The sequence below is a fragment of the Psammomys obesus genome, unplaced genomic scaffold, assembly GCF_907164565.1.
Source record: "Psammomys obesus unplaced genomic scaffold, mPsaObe1.curated_primary_1811, whole genome shotgun sequence".
NCBI lineage: Eukaryota > Metazoa > Chordata > Mammalia > Rodentia > Muridae > Psammomys > Psammomys obesus.
Window position 1 is genome coordinate 10554874 of NW_026596101.1, and position 19813 is coordinate 10574686.

At 40.3% G+C, this 19813-nt stretch overlaps 1 protein-coding gene across 2 annotated transcripts in view; it reads right to left on the reverse strand.

Annotated features, from left to right (window-relative positions):
• Chl1 (cell adhesion molecule L1 like) overlaps positions 1-18860 on the reverse strand; it is a 213831-nt gene extending 194971 nt beyond the window's left edge. For both annotated transcript variants that reach the window (XM_055628603.1, XM_055628604.1), the window contains exon 1: positions 18618-18860. The gene's annotated coding sequence lies outside the window, so the exon portion shown is untranslated. The remainder of the gene's footprint in view (positions 1-18617) is intronic.
• Positions 18861-19813: the final 953 nt, after the last annotated feature.

Sequence of the window (19813 nt, forward strand, 5' to 3'; positions counted from 1 at the left end):
ACACACACACACACACACACACACACACACACACACACACACACACAGAATGGCCAGAGGCCCATCTCCTAGATGATTATAGATTCTGTCAAGCTGGCAATTAACTGGAAGCATCACTGGGCTGTTTAGGCCCTTCTTGTGTTGTTATGAGTCTCTACCTGTAGTATCACAGGTCCTGTGATAATAGCATGTGCTTCGTGCAGGATATCAGTGAGTTCATCACAGGAATGGCAATCCCCATAAATCCTCCCTCCATCTCATGAACTCCAAAGGGCTCCAGGTCTCAGGTAGGAGTTAATCTGTCATCATCAGCATGCAAATTTTACAAACCTCCTGAGTTTTAAAGAAAGAGAAGATAAAAGCAGGAGCATTTAGAAGATGACAGTATATAATGAGAACATGGTGAGTTTCAGCTGCTTTCACCCTATTAATCTTTATAGTTATTTTTCATTGTTGGTTGCTGACATGACTGCTGCACGTTGACTAGTGAAAAAAAATCTGCATTTAAATATATGTGTGTATGTACATATATGCATACACACATATATTTAATGAGCAGGTTAAAAGTTTTAGTGAACTATAGGGGGTGGCGCTAGGATGCAACACAAAGAGTTTGGGGGAGCACGGATTAGAGAACGAGTCTCCAGCGACTGGTTACTTCAGAAGAAAGGATAGCACAAAGCCATGTGAGAACACAAAGCTGGGAGCTGTTGTGCTAGGGGGTCTCTAAGGATACAGGGATGTAGAGGAGAATAATGAAGCCCAGTGCCACTTAATGTGGAAAGCAAGTGTGACAGTTACTTGGCCAACAAAGTCATGGGGAGCCGAGGGAGATTTTCAGGAAGTAAGCAAGGTCCCTTCTCAAAGTGACAAGCGAGAAAGGAGATTTGAACAGTGACATTTAGGTCTTACTGGAGAGGAGAGGCTGCACAATGCAGAAATCCAGTGAGAGGTACAGTGTTCTAGTGATTCGTAGACAGATAGAGGAATTTTTCAGAATAGCTGAGGGGGGAAATAAATCTGTGGGTCAAGGAAAAATTAGAAGCAGGTTTTCTGGTTATTTCAAAGGGCAGAAAATGGCACACTGATACAGAAAAAAAAACAAGGAAAAAATTATCTGTGCTATAGCAAAATTACTGCACTTTATCAAAAAAAAAAAGAAAGAAACAAACAAACAAAAAAATCACCTCTTGAGAATTAACACCTCTTTTAGAATATATACACTTAGTAGACAGCAAGCTTCAAATAGCATTAGAATCCTATAGGAGAGATTTCCCAGCTTTGTTGCAATATGTCTACATACTTTCCTTACCAATGCATTTAGCAAATACATCGATCCAAGCGTTTGTTTGTTTATAAAATCTCCAACGGAATGTTTTATTAACAGTAATCTGAATCTTTGTATCTGAGTTACAGTCACTCAAAACTATCACTTATTCCCTTTGGGGCAAGACATGTTTTGTCATTTGACACTCCCAGTGAGCCCAGATGAACTGTCATGGGAATAAGGCAAAAATCTGATTTCCTGTCACTTCCTGGTCTAGCCACACACCTGCTTGTGTGTTCTACTTGAGTTCTTGCCCACAAAAGTATCAAAAGCACGAGTTAAATGCATGTGATAGCTTCCATTCATAGTGAATTTAATCACCAATGCAAAATTTCATTCACAATAGCATAGTATTTTTGCTGCCTGTGTCATTAAGATACGTTATGGGATAAGAAAAATACACTCTAATATTCTACAAGTGTTTTTACCAAGACGACGAGTGCCTGCCATGTATTGTTGTATTTATTCCAGGTGAGTCAGAGCTTCAGCAGAACAAGAATGGCACTCCACACACTTTGTAATAACTGAGAAGAAACGGAGAGACATACGAGGAAGGAGGCGGCAACAAGACACAGGGAGACAATAGAGTGTAGGCTGTGAGTACACAGATGAAGCTCTACCAGGCATGACTGCAGTTTATTTTTTATTATCAAACAGCACTGTAGGGGAAAGGAGGATTCCGAAGAAGCTGCCTCAGCTCTCTCTCCTGGACCCACTTCAGGTTCTGTGCTTCCACATTACTGCAGTAGATGTAAGAACTGTAGTTGTGCTCCACACATCAGCCCCCTTTCCATTATAGCTGCGCAAGCTACAGGTCAGGGATGCCTACAGTCAAATCCATCAGCATCATTTTACAGCAAAACGCCTGCTTCGCTTTCCACTGTGGCTTATGTGGCTATAGAAGGAAAAGAGAAATTGCTCTCTACTCTCTCCCACATGGAGAGAAGCTACCCTGGGCAATCTAAACAGCAGGTCTCTCTGTTCCGAACAAGTGAAGTTCACTGTGAATGGACCTTTGGAACCTGTTAAGTGATTTCCTTAAAACTCAAGGCATTTTCAAGAGAAATGAAAAAGATCAGAGGATGAAGCAAAACAAATATGCGGTAAAGAATCAGAGCATTTGCCCCAACCCAGGAGTCTTAGTCTAAAGTATTCACGGCTAACACAGGGCTCCTTTCCCTCATCTCACTGTTGCCCCCTCTAGACAAAAACCATAGGATCTCAGAGCGCTCATTGCTGCACAGTAGAAAAGTGTGCTGAGCACGCATGAAGCCCTAAGTTAAAACAAAATAACAACAACAAAGTCACACACACACACACACACACACACACACACACACACACACCTGAAAATACAATAGAATTTTAAAATCAGAAATGGAGCATTAAAAGAAATACTGTACTCCCTTACAACAGATGTTTATGGGTTTTTCTTTTGTAATTGACCATGTGGTGAATCAATGGTATAGCAAAAGAGATAATGTTTGTCAGTTTACTGTAAATATGACAAAATATCTAAGATAAAAAGCTCATAGGAGATAAGCTCATTTGGCTTACAGTCTCAGAGGTTCTACACCACGGGTGATTGGCCTTTTCACAAGTAAGCCTCTACAGAGTAAGCACTATGTGGCAATGTAAAATGGTTTTCTTGATGGCCATCAGGCAAAGAATAGAGGAAGGGGAGAGGTCAAGTGTCCCTTTTCCTTTGAAACCAGTATTCTGAAAGACCCAAGGACCTCTGACTTGTACCCACTTCTGAAAAGTTTTACCACCTTATTGTAGATCTCTCTACCTTGAGGACATAGTAGCTGGTTCTATAACTTAGTTCATGAACATTTCCATTTTTCCATTTCTCCCTATTTCCTCTACTAGAATCTGCCAATAAGAGGCTTAGATGGCACTTTCACTGACTCTTGATTTTTTTTTTCAAAACTAATATTTTGGAGAATAGTATATTTTGCAAAGTGGGTTTTTAGGATCCTAAGGCATCATAGAAGGAACAACAACCTAGCTAAAAAGTCCAGTAGAGAGCCCTTTGATATATAAATTAAATCGGTTCAAATATGAAAACCCACCTTTAAACCAGATCTTTTGAGGTGGGAAGATACACCAATAGTCAAGAACTTTTTTTTCTTTCTTTTTGAGGTGGGAAGATCCATCTTTAATCTAGACCATATGTTTTGCTGGTAGCCTATATAAAGAACATAGAGGAAGGAATCCTGCTTTCTCTTGCTCTCACTGGAAAGTCTATTATTTCACTGGCATTAGAGCCTATTTCCTCAAGATTCAAGTGTACACTGAACACCAGCTGAGCTATCCATCCTCTTGCACTGAACAGTGACTGGATTCTTGGATCTTGTGTTGGTAGATGGCAAAGTTGGACTAGCTGGACCAAAGCACAAAAGACATTCTAATAAATCATATATATGTATATATATATATATATATATATGTATATATATGTGATATATATATATATGTGTGTGTGTGTGTATGTGGTTATATATGTATGTTTATATATGTTGTCTATACAATATATATTCTATATGTTTTATTTTTCTATAATTTATATATCAAAAAATAGATACCCAGCTGCTTGGACTCTTGTTAATTCCAGATACAGTCAAAATGACAATGGAGAATTTGCCATTGTAACAATAGTTAAGAGGGGAGATAGTAAAAGATGATTCTCAAGCATGGCCGTTTAGGCAGTTATGTAAGACGTGACAGGAAAGTTTTCCTCTTACCTGTAGATATTTGGCAAACTATCCCACAATGCCAAACAACAAAACCATGATGTATCATGAAAATTTAGGTAGGGATTCAGGGAGAACTCAGTTGCATCACTACAGGACCAAAACTGAGATCCTGACTAATAGGATAACTTTTGAGTTATCCTATTCTTTACTTTGAAGCTCTCCTTCTTGATGGAAAGACACTTGGGTGTAACTCCTTTCTTCTGTGAACAAGCCTGTAAGATTGACTTGTCACCTACTAAATATGGCGATACTATCATCTACAAAAATCAAGCAGACAATTGTGTTCATTCAATTTTTTCTAAAATAAAAGAAAATACTGACTGAGGAAGTTTTTTTCCATAATACAACCACACATAAGCTAGTAGCTATTTTTCTTCTCAATGACAAACTGTGCATTTCCCAACTGATACCCTAACAATCATATATGCAAAGTGTATATTTATTAGCAACGATCATGCCATTTTGTAAAGTTTCTCCAATTTTGTTGAACTGTTTCAATTCCAGTAACTACAGTCATTTGCATTTCCAGAAGTAAGGTAGCTTGCTTGTCTAGATTTTTGTCTTCCCTATCCTATCAATCCCCAGTAATGGCCAACTAATCACGTTAAATAAACACGCATTGAGTTTCCCTATCACTGGTCAACTGGAGACCAAAAAGGAGACATTTTAATATGCCCCCCTTTATTCCTGTGAACACTACAAGAAGGATCACACAATCCCCACTCTAACAAGGAAACCCTATCTCTCCTCAGACTTGCAGCCATTCTGCTGTCTATACTCTCAATATAATACACTGCTTAAAAAAAAAAAAAAGACAGTCCATCTCAGTGTCCCCATTGTTCTCCAGACTCAAAAACCTTTAAATGCCTCCTGAATTTTAAATTATCTCAAGTCGTATGGTGAATTCTTTATGTGCAGTTTCAAGGAAAAGATGAAAATAGAATAAGTCTGACTTCAGAAGTCAGTTGTATAGGGATAGTATCTACACAGCATTGTCTTCCTGTGCAAAATCAATTTTAGAATACGTGCCATGGTTCACCTGCAGTGAGCAGTCCAAAACCCTGCCTGAGACCAATAGCACCTGCTTTGGATACTTACTAATGCACTGACTCTAAAATGAACTCCATGAAAAAGTTTCATGCTCCGTTGGGTACTTAGTCTTCTTTAAGCATCAAGAGTACTGGGAAAGAGCTGTTTCACCTAACTTTCAGATAAATGAGCTGCACTCCAAGAGGTAATGTACCACAATGAACTTCACTCATCCTGAACTATTTTGTAACTTCAGGATCATTATCTATACGACTTTTGAGTTATCCTATTCTTTACTTTGAAGCTCTTCTTCTTGATGGAAAGACACTTGGGTGTAACTCCTTTCTTCTGTGAACAAGCCTACTAAATATGGCAATATTATCATCTACAAAAATCAAGCAGACAATTGTGTTCATTTTTTCTAAAATAAAAGCAAATACTGACTGAGGAAGTTTTTTTCCATAATAAAATGCTGTGCTGTACAGCATTTTTTTTTTCTTGAAAAACTAGATTCATTTAAGAATAAGGCCTTTTCCATTCAAATTTTAGGATGGTTGAAAAAAATGCAAAGGGCCTGGTGGCCTTGGGCAGGCATCAATACAGTCAATGATTTATCTCATATTTTTATTCTTTTTATTACTTATTACAATTTTTTCACTTTGTGTCCCAGCTATATCATCCTCCCTCATCTCCTCCCAGTCTCCCCCTCCCTCCCTCTTCTCCTCCTCTGCCCTTCCCCTAGTCAGCTGATAGGAGAGGTCCTCCTCCCCTGCTATCTAGACTATCAAATATCATTAGGACTGGCTGCATTGTCATCCTCTGTGGCTTGGCAAGGTTGCCCTCCCCACAGAAGGAGGTGATCAAAGAGCCTGCCACTAAGTCCATGTCAGACAGTCCCTGTTCCCCTTACTAGGATATGCACATTGAGACTGAGTTGCCTATGGGCTGCATCTGAGCCGGGGGCCTAGATCTTTTCCATGCATGATCCTTGGTTAGAGCATCAGTCTCTGCAGGCCCCCCTGGGCCCAGACTTTTTGGCTGTTGGTCTCCTTCTAGAGCTCCTGTCCCCTCCAGGTCTTTCTATCTCCCCCTTCTTCCATAACATTTCCTGCACTCTGCCTAATGTTTGTCTATGACTCTCAGCACCTGCTTCGATACCCTGCTGGGTAAATTTTATGTATTTTAAATCTTATTTGCTATAGTAAAATAACTTTTTTAAAAAGTGAGTATTCTTTAGGAAATATGTGAGAAGTAGTTAAATTACTCAACATGATTCTATAATTTAGAACATGTATAGAGATTAAAATAAATGTGGATTGGGATTTAATACCATATGTTAGCTATAGTAACATACTCATTTAAGAAATTAGTCTAAGCTGGGTACAGTGGCACCTGGGAGGCAGAGACAGGTGGATCTCTGTGAGTTCAAGGGCAGTCTAGTCTACAAAACAAGTCCAGGACAGCTAAAGTAACACTGAAAAACGCAGTGTCAAACAAACAAACAAACAAACAAAAAACCCAAAACAATAGAATAAATTAGTCTGTGCAATTCAAGTACATCAATATTATTTTTTAAATATTTGTGAACTTGGAGTAGATGCATAATTATTTCAGTTTTCAACTGCAATCTTAGTCATGAGTTGTAAGTATTGCACACCAATTCTCCTCCATGCATAAACATATTGATAACCACCCATGAGTCCATTTCATTTTGATTATTTGTGCCAAGCAATGAAAAAGACAGTAGAATTCAACCTTCAAAGATAATAAACTACAATATACATGCAGATGGGTGAAAAGCCCAGAAGTTAATGATCCATTCCTTTTATAAACCACAAAAACAAAGGTGTAGCCCAACTTGTTTCTCAGGGAGGACAGAGCTTGGCTTTCTCTAGAGACAGGCAAAAGTCCAAGCTCACTACTTAGATGAGCTTAGGAAATAACAGGACACAATTTTCTGTCCTTTCTCCCGGCTCTTTATTTGGAGGGGCAAAAGGAGCAGAATGTATGCTTAATTGAGGCAGTAAATACTAGGTTGTAGCAGATTGTTTTACTGTTAAATACAGTAATGGGTTTTTAATGGCTGCTGTCCAAAATTACAGTGGAGAAAAATGGTTTATTAGTAATAATAATAGCGGACACCTTTATCTTCAAAGCACTTTACAAATATTAGCTCATTAATCCTCCAACTGCCACTGAAGGGGACAGCAAATGCTGTTCCTATCCCCAGTTTACAACTGGTAACACAGAAAAATAGAAGATAGCTTTCAAAGATTTTATGTAAAGATGTCAATTTCCAATTTAAACCATTCATATTGATTTTAAAATGTGAATGAAAGGTATTCTCTCTGATGGTAGCCCCTACTCACCACACATTTTTCTTTATTAAAAGGGACAGTGTTTAAGGTCAAATCCTATTTATTTGACCTTGAGTTGCACCTGAACTCCTTAGTCCTTTAATACCATTTCAAGTGCATCTATTGTGTACAAAATCTATTCATTCTAAATCAATTGCAGACAGAAACGTGCATGCATAAAAACTAGACTGTTGAGATCCTTTGAAATCTATCTCCTCTGAAAATTTCCAGAGGTTATAAAGCAAAATTGAAACAAAGATCAATTTTAAAATGGTTAGTTTGCTTTCTACTTTTATCTATTCATTTGATCTCTACGGAAAAGAGTATATCACTGAAAAATAACAAATAACACCGAGTGTTCAATTAATTATTCATAGAGATATAGGTTGTAGGTTGAAGATGCCTAAAATTATTATTTTTGCTTCCTTGCTTATCTCCATGTCAATGCTCTGAAATTCTTGTCATTATACATTCTATGAAGTATTCTTTATACCATCACATTTTAAGCTAGTGTATAAACTCTGTGATAACAGACACATTTGAATAGAGCAAGTTAAGAAAATCTTTATATTCACAACACAGTGATAAGCATGCTTTCTTGAGAAACCAAGACTGTAAAGAAGCAGGCAGGTGTTAAACAAATGCCAAAACAGCACAAACAATGGAAAGAGATAGGATCTCCAATCTACACAAAAGTTTGTTTGTCCTTAAGTTTGTCAGGGAACTTAGTTACAACAGAAATGTAACTAAGATAATTGCTCATCCCAGCTCCGCCCCCAAGTTTCCCTCTCAGTAGCCAGTCCTCACTGTGACTCCAATGCAAGAAAGATTTTAAAACCTCTTTTTAAATAGCACCCTAACTAGGATAGGTAGAAAGAATCCTTCTTTATCTACTTTTCTAATGTTTACCTTGAATAACTGGATACATAACAAGAAAGTTTGAATAGATAACAGGTAATAATGCTAATCTATAGTGAAAATCAGAGTTGACATTTGAAGACATTGATAGACACTATACATTTTGGGAATGAACAGTCTGAGAAGAGGAAAGATGCTGATATGGTATATTGGGATGAATATGGCATAGAGTAGAAGTGAAGAGCTTGGGGAAAGGAACTAGACATGTCTCCCTGAGTGAAGTAATTTTCACTTGCTAGCTCTATGGTATCATTTTGAACAAGGCCTTTCTTTCACTATACTACCTGGCTTAAAATGTGTATTATGACATTGGTACTTTCCTCAAATTACTGACATATATATTGCAAAACAGAGTGTGAACATTTGAAAATGTTAGATGGAATTATTTTTTTAATTCTATCTTTTGCTTATATTTAATTATTATATTTTTTATTAATTACAGTTTATTTACTTTGTATCCCCCCTGTATGTTCCTCCTCCTTTCACAGTCTCACCCTCCCTCTTCCTCACCCCATCCTCTCCCAGTCCACTGATAAGGGCAATCCTTCTCCCCTTCCCTCTGAACCTAGTCTATCAGGTCTCATCAGGAGTGGCTGTATTGTCTTCTTCTGTGGCCTGCTAAGGCTGCTCCCCCCTCAGGGGGAGGTAATCAAAGAGCAGGCCAATCAGTTCCTGTCAGATACAGTCCCTGTCCCCATTACTATGGAGCCCACTTGGATACTGAACTGCCATAAACTACCTCTGTGCAGGGGTTCCAAGCCATCTCCATGAGTGGTCCTTGGCTGGAGTATCAGTCTCAGAAAAGACCCCTGTGTCCGGACTTTTTGGATTTGTTGCTTTCCTTGTGGAGCTCTGTCTTCTCCAGGACTTACTATCTCCCACTTCTTTCATAAGATTCCCTGCAATCTGCCCAAAGTTTGGCTATGAGTCTCAATGTCTGCCTCAATACCCTATAGAATAAAGCCTTTCAGAGACCCTCTGTGGTAGGCTCCTGCCCTGTTACTCCATGTTTGTAGCAGCTTTATTCGTAACAGCCAGAAGGGGAAAACAGCCCAGATGCCCCTCAGTTGAGGAATGGATACAGAAATTTAGGTATATCTACATAATGGAATATTACTAAGCAATAAAAAACAAGGAAATCATAAGATTTGTAGGTAAATGGAGGGGACTGGAAAAGATCATCCTGAGTGATCTATCACAGAAGCAGAAAGACACACAGGGTATATACTCACTCATAAGTGGATATTAGATATATAATATAGGATAAACATACTAAAATCTGTATACATAAGAAAACTAATAAAGAAGGAGGACTCTGGCTAAGATGCTCAATCCCCATTCAGAAAGGCAAAGAGGATGGACATCGGAGGAGGGAGAAAACTAGATGGAATTATTTATGTAGCTTCTGCTTCAGCTTTTCTCTGACAAGTAGCACAAAGTGATTATTTCATAAATGCTTAATTGGTAGATGGGAATTCATATAATGCCCAGGCTGATCTTGAACTCATAATCACCCTGCTTCAGTCTGGCTTGGACTGCAACTGTGTATGACCACACTCAGTTAAATAAATAAGGCTTCTTAAATGACAGATCATGTTTTCTCCCTCTTCTGATTTCTACCACAGAGGACCTTTGAAAGACTCTACCCAGCAGTGTATCAAAGCAGATGCTGAGGCTCATAACCAAACATTGGGCAGAGTTCAGGGAATCTTATGAAATAAGGGGGAGATAGAAAGACCTGGAGGGGACAGGAGCTCCACAAGGAGACCAACAGAACCATGAAATCTGGAAACAGGGGTCTTTTCTGAGGCTGATACTCCATCCAAAGACCATGCATGGAGATAAACTAGAACCCCTGCACAGATGTAGCCCATGGCAGCTCAATGTCCCAATGTGTTCCCTAGTAAGGGGAACAGATTCTCTCTGACATGAACTCAGTGACTGACTCTTTGACCCCCTCCCCCAGGGGGAGCAGCCTTGCCATGTCACAGAGGAGGATAATGCAGTCAGTCCTGAGGAGACCTGATAGACTAAGGTCAGATGGAAGGGGAGGAGGACCTCCCCTATCAGTGGACTTGGAGTGGGTCATGGGAGGAGATGAGGGAGGGAGGGTAGGATTGGGAGAAAATGAGGGAATGGACCACAGCTGGGATACAAAGTGAATAAACTGTAATTAATATAAAAAAGAAAAAGAAAAATTAAAAAAAAATGACAGATCATTTCCATTGTCTCATGAGACAGCCTCTGACCCCACTCCCCTACAAAACCACACAAATAAGTCTTACAAAATTGACGAACCTTCATAAAAATACACTCCCTAATTTGCCCAGGACTGAATTCAACCCTGAGAATGGAAATGGTGACATCTCTAGTGTTTTCTTATATTCGTTATAGCCCTCAGTAGTTTACATAGTGTCTCTGGATTTAAAGGAAAAGGTTTCTACTGTTTGAATGTTTCACCATAGGTTTCAAATAAGGAAACAAATAAAAAGTATGAAGGCAACAGAGTAAACGTTCAGTTGGTACACATAAGGCTATCTGAGCTTTCATTCTTTTGTTGTTGTTGTTGCTAAATCCTACTGCCTGGCTAGCTATTTGATGTTGAGTTAATGTTTTAACATTAAATGGGCTACTGGCTTTACCTCCTATGTTCACCCCATTTTTGTAAAAGTCAAGAAGGGTATGAGAACATTCTCTAAAAAGCATATAGTGCTTGCATTATACAAGATATTAAAGTTTACAGGGTCATTTCATCAGTAAGTTTATGAATTGATTGAAAAGCAATGTTCAGTGAGACAATTCCCGAAAATGTCAGTGTTTCTTTTCTTCCAAGCTTGTTTGCAGATGATATGATTTATTTCTTTTGGATCCATTAACACGTAAGGTGGCTCATAATGAACAGATATTGCCACTTTAAATTCTTTAGCAGAGGTCTTCAATACAGTAGTACACTCTGTTCACAATCAATTCTAATAGCACCACCAAAAAATGTTGCATTCTCCTTACCTACTTATATTCTATTGTCACAGAGAATGCCCTGTCCTTAGCTTCAGAAACACAAATTGGCCAGCAATGTACCCTTGATCTGTTTCTTCATTCTTTCCTTGTGCATATAACTTTGCTAATGACAGGGATGCCCTGCAAAGATCCAAACGTTCAGGTGACACTTGGTGCTCCATTGGCACTATTACTTGAGTCTCCACTTTCCATTCAGGGTGACCATAGTCTCCAAGTTGCGTGAAAGCTTTTCTTGGGGGAGGACCTCTGCTCAGAGAGCAGACCTAATTTCATAGAAGATGTCTTTGGCATTCTCCTCACTATTGTATCAGCTCTAGTCCTGGCAAGTAGAGAAAATCGAGGGGAATGGACAATTTGTTCTGAAGGTTGAGGGCCACAGTTGAACACTCTTTTTATCTACTTTGATCTTAGGTGATATGAGCATGCCCAACTGGGGTGATAAAAATGGAGGAAAGAAAAACAAAAGAAAGTGGCTAAAGATGACCTTGAATGCAATTTTAATGAGGCTTTTTTGTGGCAATTCAAGCTCTCTCATTACTCACATTCTACAAATTGGAAGTATCCAAAGTATACCTGAGTTTCCTTGCAAACCTATCAAATCCCATCTATCATGGACCCTTATCCACCTTGTTCTGTTCTGAGATAGCTGGCCTCTACAGATACAGGTTCCTTTAACTTCTGATTTTGGACCAGTTTTGCTGCTCTGCAGAAGGAACAGCAGCTGTTGGAGCAGGAAGATAACGTTGTCTTAATAGAGGAGTTATATGCCTCTCTCAAAAGCCACAGGTTCAACATAGCTTTTCTCTTAGTGACTTCTGTTTCAGCTTTAAGATGAAGGGCAGTAACATCCTGAAGGGTCCTGAACAAACTTGCTGATTTTCCTTAACCCTGTTAAAAAAGATGCAGACCCATATTTTTGTTTGTTTGTTTGTTTTTTGAGACAGGAATTCCCTGTGTAGCCTTGGCTGTCCTAGAATTGCTTTGTAGATCAGGCTCTAGACCCCAATATAAAATCACTTTAGCTGGTACTTTGGAATATAAAAATATCTGAGAGAGAGAGAGAGAGAGAGAGAGAGACATAGCGGCAGAGACACAGAGGCACAGAGAGAGACACAGAAAGAGAAAGTTTTACCAAGACCTGACAAAATCTATGAGTCTTTTAATACCCCCCCAAAGGAATGTGCCTTTCAGCCACTCAATTCAGACCAATGGCATTCTCTAACCTACAAAATCTCAGGTCAAGTTATATAATTTCTTTTCCCAAATAAGACAAATATAGAAATCTTAGAATCTCCACTTTTTATGTATTGTATAAAATTTTTAATTAGAAATTTCTTAAGGCCAGTCAGACCAAATACACATTCATATTATATTCAACCCAGAGGGCATTATTCTGAATCCTAAATAGAACACAGAATGCCCTTTAATTTGACACTGAACAAGAAGTTTTTAAGCAGAAATTCACCTATAAGGTAATTGTTTTCAAAGCTAATTACCTTCCTGCCTTCTTTGAAATCATACAGTAAGACACATCTGCATTCAAATCTCAAAAGTTCCAGGTTTCTTGATCTTTAAGCCTGTTCCAAATCTGTGAACTTGGTGTGGTCATTTAAATTCAGTGTCACTTACTCCATTCACACACAAAATTTTAATAATGGTTTCTTTTCTACCAGCTTCAATAGAAATATCTTGTTGAAAAATGCAATCGTACTCAGTAAATGAAACGATCATTTAGGATATATATTTTTTCAATTCATTAAGTGCTGTTGGAGAGAAAGAGTTCAGTAAGAAAAATTCAGAGAACAGACAAAGGTGTTTTCTTTTCCAGTGAAGCTTTATCACAACAAGGAAACTATGAGTTGTAACTGTGCAGCCTGCAACATCTCAGGGAAGGCATAGGCAAACCTAAGGCAGTCATGGCAAGACACAGGAATTGCACTGCAAGCCCCACAGATTCTGACTGGATGGGTATAGGGTAGTAATTTAAGCAGCCTTCTAGGTACTTCTCATTTCAGCCACAAGTAGGAACTACTACTCAAGATATATGAAACACCTGACACACTCGCTACTCATACATGTGCATATAACTAACACAAGTCAAACTTGACGGTACCATGGCTACCGTTTGTTCATATGCAAAGGGCTACAGAGGCACATCTTTATCTCTCTTTGTTCATTCACACTAAGAATGGAATAAAAAAATGACAATGAAATTAAAAAGCTGAGAACTTATGAGCAGCTAATGAGTGCTACTGAGCTCTGTGTAGACAGAGTGTCGTGTCAATGCCACAATAACAAACATTAGCTAGGTGTGTAAGGCAGTTTTACACAAGTGAACTCAACCTGAACTCAAAAGGACTTTAGCTACAGCACCTGTGAGTTGGCCACTGCAATTTTGAGCCCTGGTAGCCTGACTACAGAGCCTTTGCATTTAACCATAACAACAATGTGCTTTCTACCATGCCAGGGACTATAAGGGTTTATGAGGTGCATAAAATGGAACACAGGCCCTCAGAGAATTTATAGTCTGAGAATGGAATTGTGATGCACACTAAAATTCTTAGGCTGTAGGGGAAAACAGTATGATTGTCGTTCTTAGAGAAAGAAAAAAGAAAAGAAGATCACAGGAGGGGAAACAGTAGCTGTGTGAATTTCCTATTTTTTAACCGCTGAAAAGATAAGATACAAACAAACATCATACAGAAAAAAAAATGTGGCAAAATAGAGTCAAAGCACATGTGTATTGATGTGTTTTCCAAATTCAGTGCGTTCATTATTGTCATCACTATCTGCCAGAATCATTTGATCTGGATGTTTATATCTATCTTAAATTTACTCAATTGTCAGTTCAACTGATGAACCATGAATTCACATCATAGCTTAAAGGATCCATCTCTCCTCAAATCACTTTACCTCAAGCTCTCTGCTTGATTCTTAATTATTTTCATGAACACACCTATGCACAGACCTACTGATTTGACTTTCAGAAAAGATGCACAATTTGTGTTTATTTTGGTAGAAATAAATTGTGTGAAAAATGAAACAAACGTTGTTTAGTGAAAATTCTGGAATACCATAACAGAGTACACATCTTTATTTTTATTGTCTAAACACAATGGAAAGGTGAGCAGGATCATTTCAGAATCTGCAATACATAAAATCTCAATTAGTTATGGTATATTTGTGCACCCACTAAAAACATTTGTTAACAAAACAGAATTTTCTAGTTTAATGGATAAATATACCAGAAGAAATTGCAGAATAATATTGGGTTGCCAAGCAACCACAGCTCCTCTCTCTCTCTCTCTCTCTCTCTCTCTCTCTCTCTCTCACTTGTGATCAATCCAACTCATTCATCAAGCTTCCTAACGTACTGCTGGAGAATTCCAACTAATTTGATTTTCTTGGGAAAATTATAGTGACTTTTGGTAACACAATAACACTTTCATTCTCAGAAAATAAACATAGATGTTCTTTTGATCAAAGGGATGTGTTAATTCATTATTCTCTACATGGTGCTAATGAGAAAGCTATAATTAACTAACCACACTATTGCAACACACATATAATAAACTGCAGCAATTAGTAATGTTTAAAGTGTTAACCAGCCTCCAAAATTAGAAAATGCAGACTCTTTCCTCTAATAAATATATTCAGAAAAGAGAAAGCACCATATCTAATTAAATTGAGAATTGTTTCCCCGTCCCTCCCAAGGGAGAAGAAAGACACGTGATCTCCAAAATGTAAGAGATTTCACTTTAATAGCAGAGAAAATGGCTCAGTGCCAAGTCTACTTGTAGGTAGGCTCAAAGTGCTGGTGAATAATGTAATCTTTTCTTTCAAAGAATGCTTAGCACAATATTTTTTCCAGGAATGAATAGAAAGAATATTATGCTTTCACTCATTAGCTTCGTTAACTTAGCATATTGTATGTAAATCACCATAATAATTGCATTCTCTTCAGACTGAATTAGTTAGGATGAAGCTGTAATCAAAATGTTCATAATTGAAAATACAGTATTCTCAGAGTTAGCTTGAAAAAAAAAGAGAGCATGGAACACTGATTGAATCAGAAAATATAGTTCATCACTGCAAGCAACCTCAGTAGGAGACAAGTTCATCCTCTTGATTACACCTTGACACGTTAATTAGTTCCCCAAATTCAGGGTTCAACACCTTCCAATCTGTCACATTTTATGCTGCCTCCCTTTGTCTGGTGTGTAATAAGGCTTTTCTGAGTGCATGGGTGCTTAGATTTTTTTTTTTTTAAGGAAAATAGAAAATGATGAAAAGTGAAATTTGTGTTTCCAGAGCAGATGACATTCTATCACAGTGTTGGCTGTCATCAATCAAAGGGCAAAATAATTTCCAATAAATAGAACATTCAGTGCCAGAGCTCCTGGGAAACAGTATGTAAATGATCATGTGGATTTCAGACAAGCTGTCACACTAATTCCTCAAGGTCCCTTTTAAAGATGACATAGCAACTGTGGAGGTGACTGTAATGCTTACTGTAAAGCATCAGTAGGCACTGCCTGAACCGAGGCTCACAGCATTTCTTGGACAATCATCCCTTCCTATCTGACATCAGGCTAAATTAATTACCTCAACAAAGCAAGTTGAAGTCTAACATATCGCCTATCTTCACATATTTCAGAAGTAAATAAATAGAAAGTCAGGCCTCTACGCAGGTGATGCTTTTCTCAGTGAGAAATATTTCAATAAAAATTTCATGAAAATGTTTGAGATAGTAGTATCTGCCTGTCCTAAGTGTCTAAACCTACCAAAATACACATGTTTTAGTAAAAAAAAAAAAAAAAAAAAAAATCTTTAAAAATTGATTTAAAACTAGTTGCCTAATTGGGAGTGGGAGGTCTTAACATAAAGATACCAGCACATTGGCCATGATATGAACTCCTGTTGCACAATGCCACATGAGCAAAATTTGTACAACCATGACACACTTGCAAGGTAGGAAGGATCTAGTAAGTGAATACATAAGAGCAACCTGAGAAAACATGCATTAATCTTCCTGGTCCTGTGCTTCTATGTTGAGGTGGGAACTAGCATTTCCTGAAAGGGATTCTAGTCCCCATTGCCAGGGTCCACACCTCCCTAGTAATGTCACTTATCTCTATGTATTAGGTGACAGCTTTCAGGAGAATCCAAGTAATGACAACAGGACACACTTTGCCATCATTAGGAGAGGTGAATCTGTGGGAGACCATCGGAGGGAAGATCCAGGTATGTATCTGACTCCATAGCCAAGCTGAATCAGAAAGAGGCTGAAACCTAGACAAGCCCAGCTGCAGCATTAGCGGGTGAGAGATGGAATTCAAACCCTAGGTGACCAGTCGTTTATACCCTCTGTCCAGCACTGGCCTCAGAGCCAACCAGCAAACAACAGCTAGGTTTTCTCTCTCTCAACAGGCAGCAGACAAGATTTACGAGTTGAACTGAGTGTTAATAAATTTAATAAATGTGGTTTTTCTAAAATTAGAAAATACAGAGTTCTGCCCTCAGTAAAAGTGCCAAAAAAACCAAAAAACAAAAAAAACAAACAAACAAAAAAAAAACACAACAATCTACCACATCTAATTAATTTGAGGACTAATTGAAACAGTGAGACCATCAACCACGGCTAACTTCTGAACGATTGCCACCCATCGGAGAAAGCAGGTAAATTGTCCACTTGGATAATCTCATTCCAGTCTTCGAACTCAAAATGGCATGCACTGATACTTATTATTTAAAAAAGAAAAAAAAGAAAACTGAGGCGCGGGGTAAAAGACGCCCCCAAGTCACACATCCCAGAGGAGGCAGAGCTGGAATGCCAAGAGACTTGGGCTCTCCAGGACTCTACCTTGATGTACCTAGCTTAGGACCCCTGAGCAAATCCCCCCCCCCGCCCCCCCCCCCCGCCTCGCCCCTCCCCCTGCCCTGTTTCCAGCGGGAGCGCGCTGCGGCGCACTCGCCTTCAGCTGGCTGCTCCCAGCTCAAGCACTCTTCACAGTTCTGGCCAGCAGGGCGGTACCGATCTCTTTCTCCCCAGGCTGAGTCAGAGGCTCCCTCCCCGCCCAGCCGCTCAGTGCCACACACACCTGCTGGTGCTTGGTGGCTGCTCTGCACTCCCCGCCCGCCCTCTCTCCCGACCTCAGACCACCCACCCAGCTACCCCTCCGTGAGCTTCGGGCTCCAATACCTGGACTGTGATGCCGCTGCTCTTCCCGCCCCAGATTTTTCGCTAGAATTCCTCAGCCTTGCCCCCGGATGAGAAAGTGTGGGTTTTCGCAGCCAAGGGGAGTGGGGATGGAGACAGCGACGTTTCCCCAGCCTCACGGCTCCAGAGCCCTGTTCTCCAAATTAATCACTTGCTCCCTGCTCCCTCCCTACACACACTTTGACTCAAGGGAGGAAAAAAAAAAATAGGGAGACACAGAGAGAGAGAGAGGACGAGGAGCGGCACAAAGAGGAAAAAGGGACTGTCCGTGACTTGCTTCCCCAGCTCCCGCGGTTGGGCTACCAGGGAGCCATGGCAACCAGGGCCCCCGGTCTGCCCTCTAGCCCCCACGTTGTCCGTGGAGGTGGAGCGCCTCTGTCTTTCCCCTAACGTGGCAGTTCACAGATCGCTTCTTCCAGGCTGGATGCATTTGGGAAACGCCACTGCAACCAGGAAATATCTCTAGAGACTAACAGCTAGATGGGGGCTTTGGAGTTGGGGTGGGGAAATCTGGACGCCTCCCCCCCCCCAAGACCCAAGGGAGTGGACAGAAGTGTGGGACTTGCCCCCACCCTATGACTCCTACAATCCATGGGGAGCATGCATCGTCTCCCGAGGGTAAGAAGGGGGGCGGTGGCTAGGTTGTAAGAAAGACAGGTCAACCTACCGAAGGTCTGGAGCTTGAAGGTGCAGGGGTCCTCGAAGCCTGTTTTCCATCCACTGACCAGGAGCTGTCAAAAATCAAGCCTCAGCCACCTGAGGCAGTGCTAGGAAAGGCGGCGCCTCTTCTCAGGTTACATGAGGGACCTGGAGCCACTCCCATTTTTGGGCAAGGATGGAGTCCTGGCTTGTGCACCATTTCCCTTTCATAAAGAGTTGCTCTTTTCCCTGGAGAAATACCTCAAATTCCCTCCACTAGCTCAAAGAGTTAGCTAAAGGGCAGATTGAGGGAGCTCCATCCTTAGCACTGCACGCGCAGATAGACTCACCTGAGCCGCTTCTGACAACCGATCTGTCGGGGTGTCTTCCCTTGGGGAAACTTCTCCTTCAGCTGGCTCACAGGGGCAAAAGGCACCAAGGAGGTCCAGCTCCTCTGGGCGAATCCTGGCGAGTTTCTAGCTGGGCGCTCCCCGCTGCTCCATACCCCGATCTGTCCACAGAGATCCTTTCTGTCCCCTCCTGCTGTTGGCACAGGTCTCCAGAAGGCTGGACCTGTTCGAGCTTGCACTGGTATCCACGCCCTCCCGCCTGAGACTGGCTCGCGTCTCTTCTCCGCCGCCGTCCCCCGATCTGCTCTGCCACCCCTCACCCACGCGGTTTCTTTACACACTCTCTCTTGGGACAAGAGGCAGTTGCAGTCCTTAGGCTTTGGTTTTATGAAAAAGCAGGGGACAAAGACAAAACTTTGCTTGTCGTTTTCAACATCTCCAAAAGAGTCAGGATCTGTGGCGGGTTCGCCTGGCCACCCAGAAACCTAAAACGAAACCCCTCCCCTCTTTTCCCTCTCCCACCCTTTTTCTTTCAGATTCCACTCACAGCCTTCCAGTTTGTTTTACCCTTCGCTGCACGGAGGGGTGTGGTGCCTTATACCTCTTTAAAAAAAAAAAAAAAGTCTTGCTTGATTTCCTTCTTCATTTAGGGGGTGATGGGATTCGAAATTTAATTTACAAAAGAGCCATCTCCATTAGCTGTCAAATGAGTGCAGACGTAAATTCCAAAAGCTCTTCTACTGTTATCTAATGTACAATTTGGGCTCCACTACCATCTGTACTTCTCCAGATTAGTCAGCGATAGTTTCCTATTTACTCTCTATTAGCTCGGCGCTATAGAATAAAAGCTCTTTTTGCTCAGTCCCAGAGCAAAAGCCCATTCCTGATGCTTTATATGTCTTTTACCAACAAACAGGGTGTTTGCTTTAGAGATGCAGTAGAGAGAAATTACAAAGTTCGGCACTATAACTGATGAGCATTCTCCTTCATTTTTCTTCCACACATCGATTATCTTTTCCAAAATGTACACACAATATTGTTTTGAAAAAAATCATGTTTCTTGCTCTTTGATGGTAACGGAATTACTGACTTCTAACTTTTACTCCACTGAGGCTTCCAGATTGATATTACAGTCTTGTTTTGTCCTCATCTAGTGCACTAAACAAGGAGGACATTTATTGCTGTGAGCTACCCTC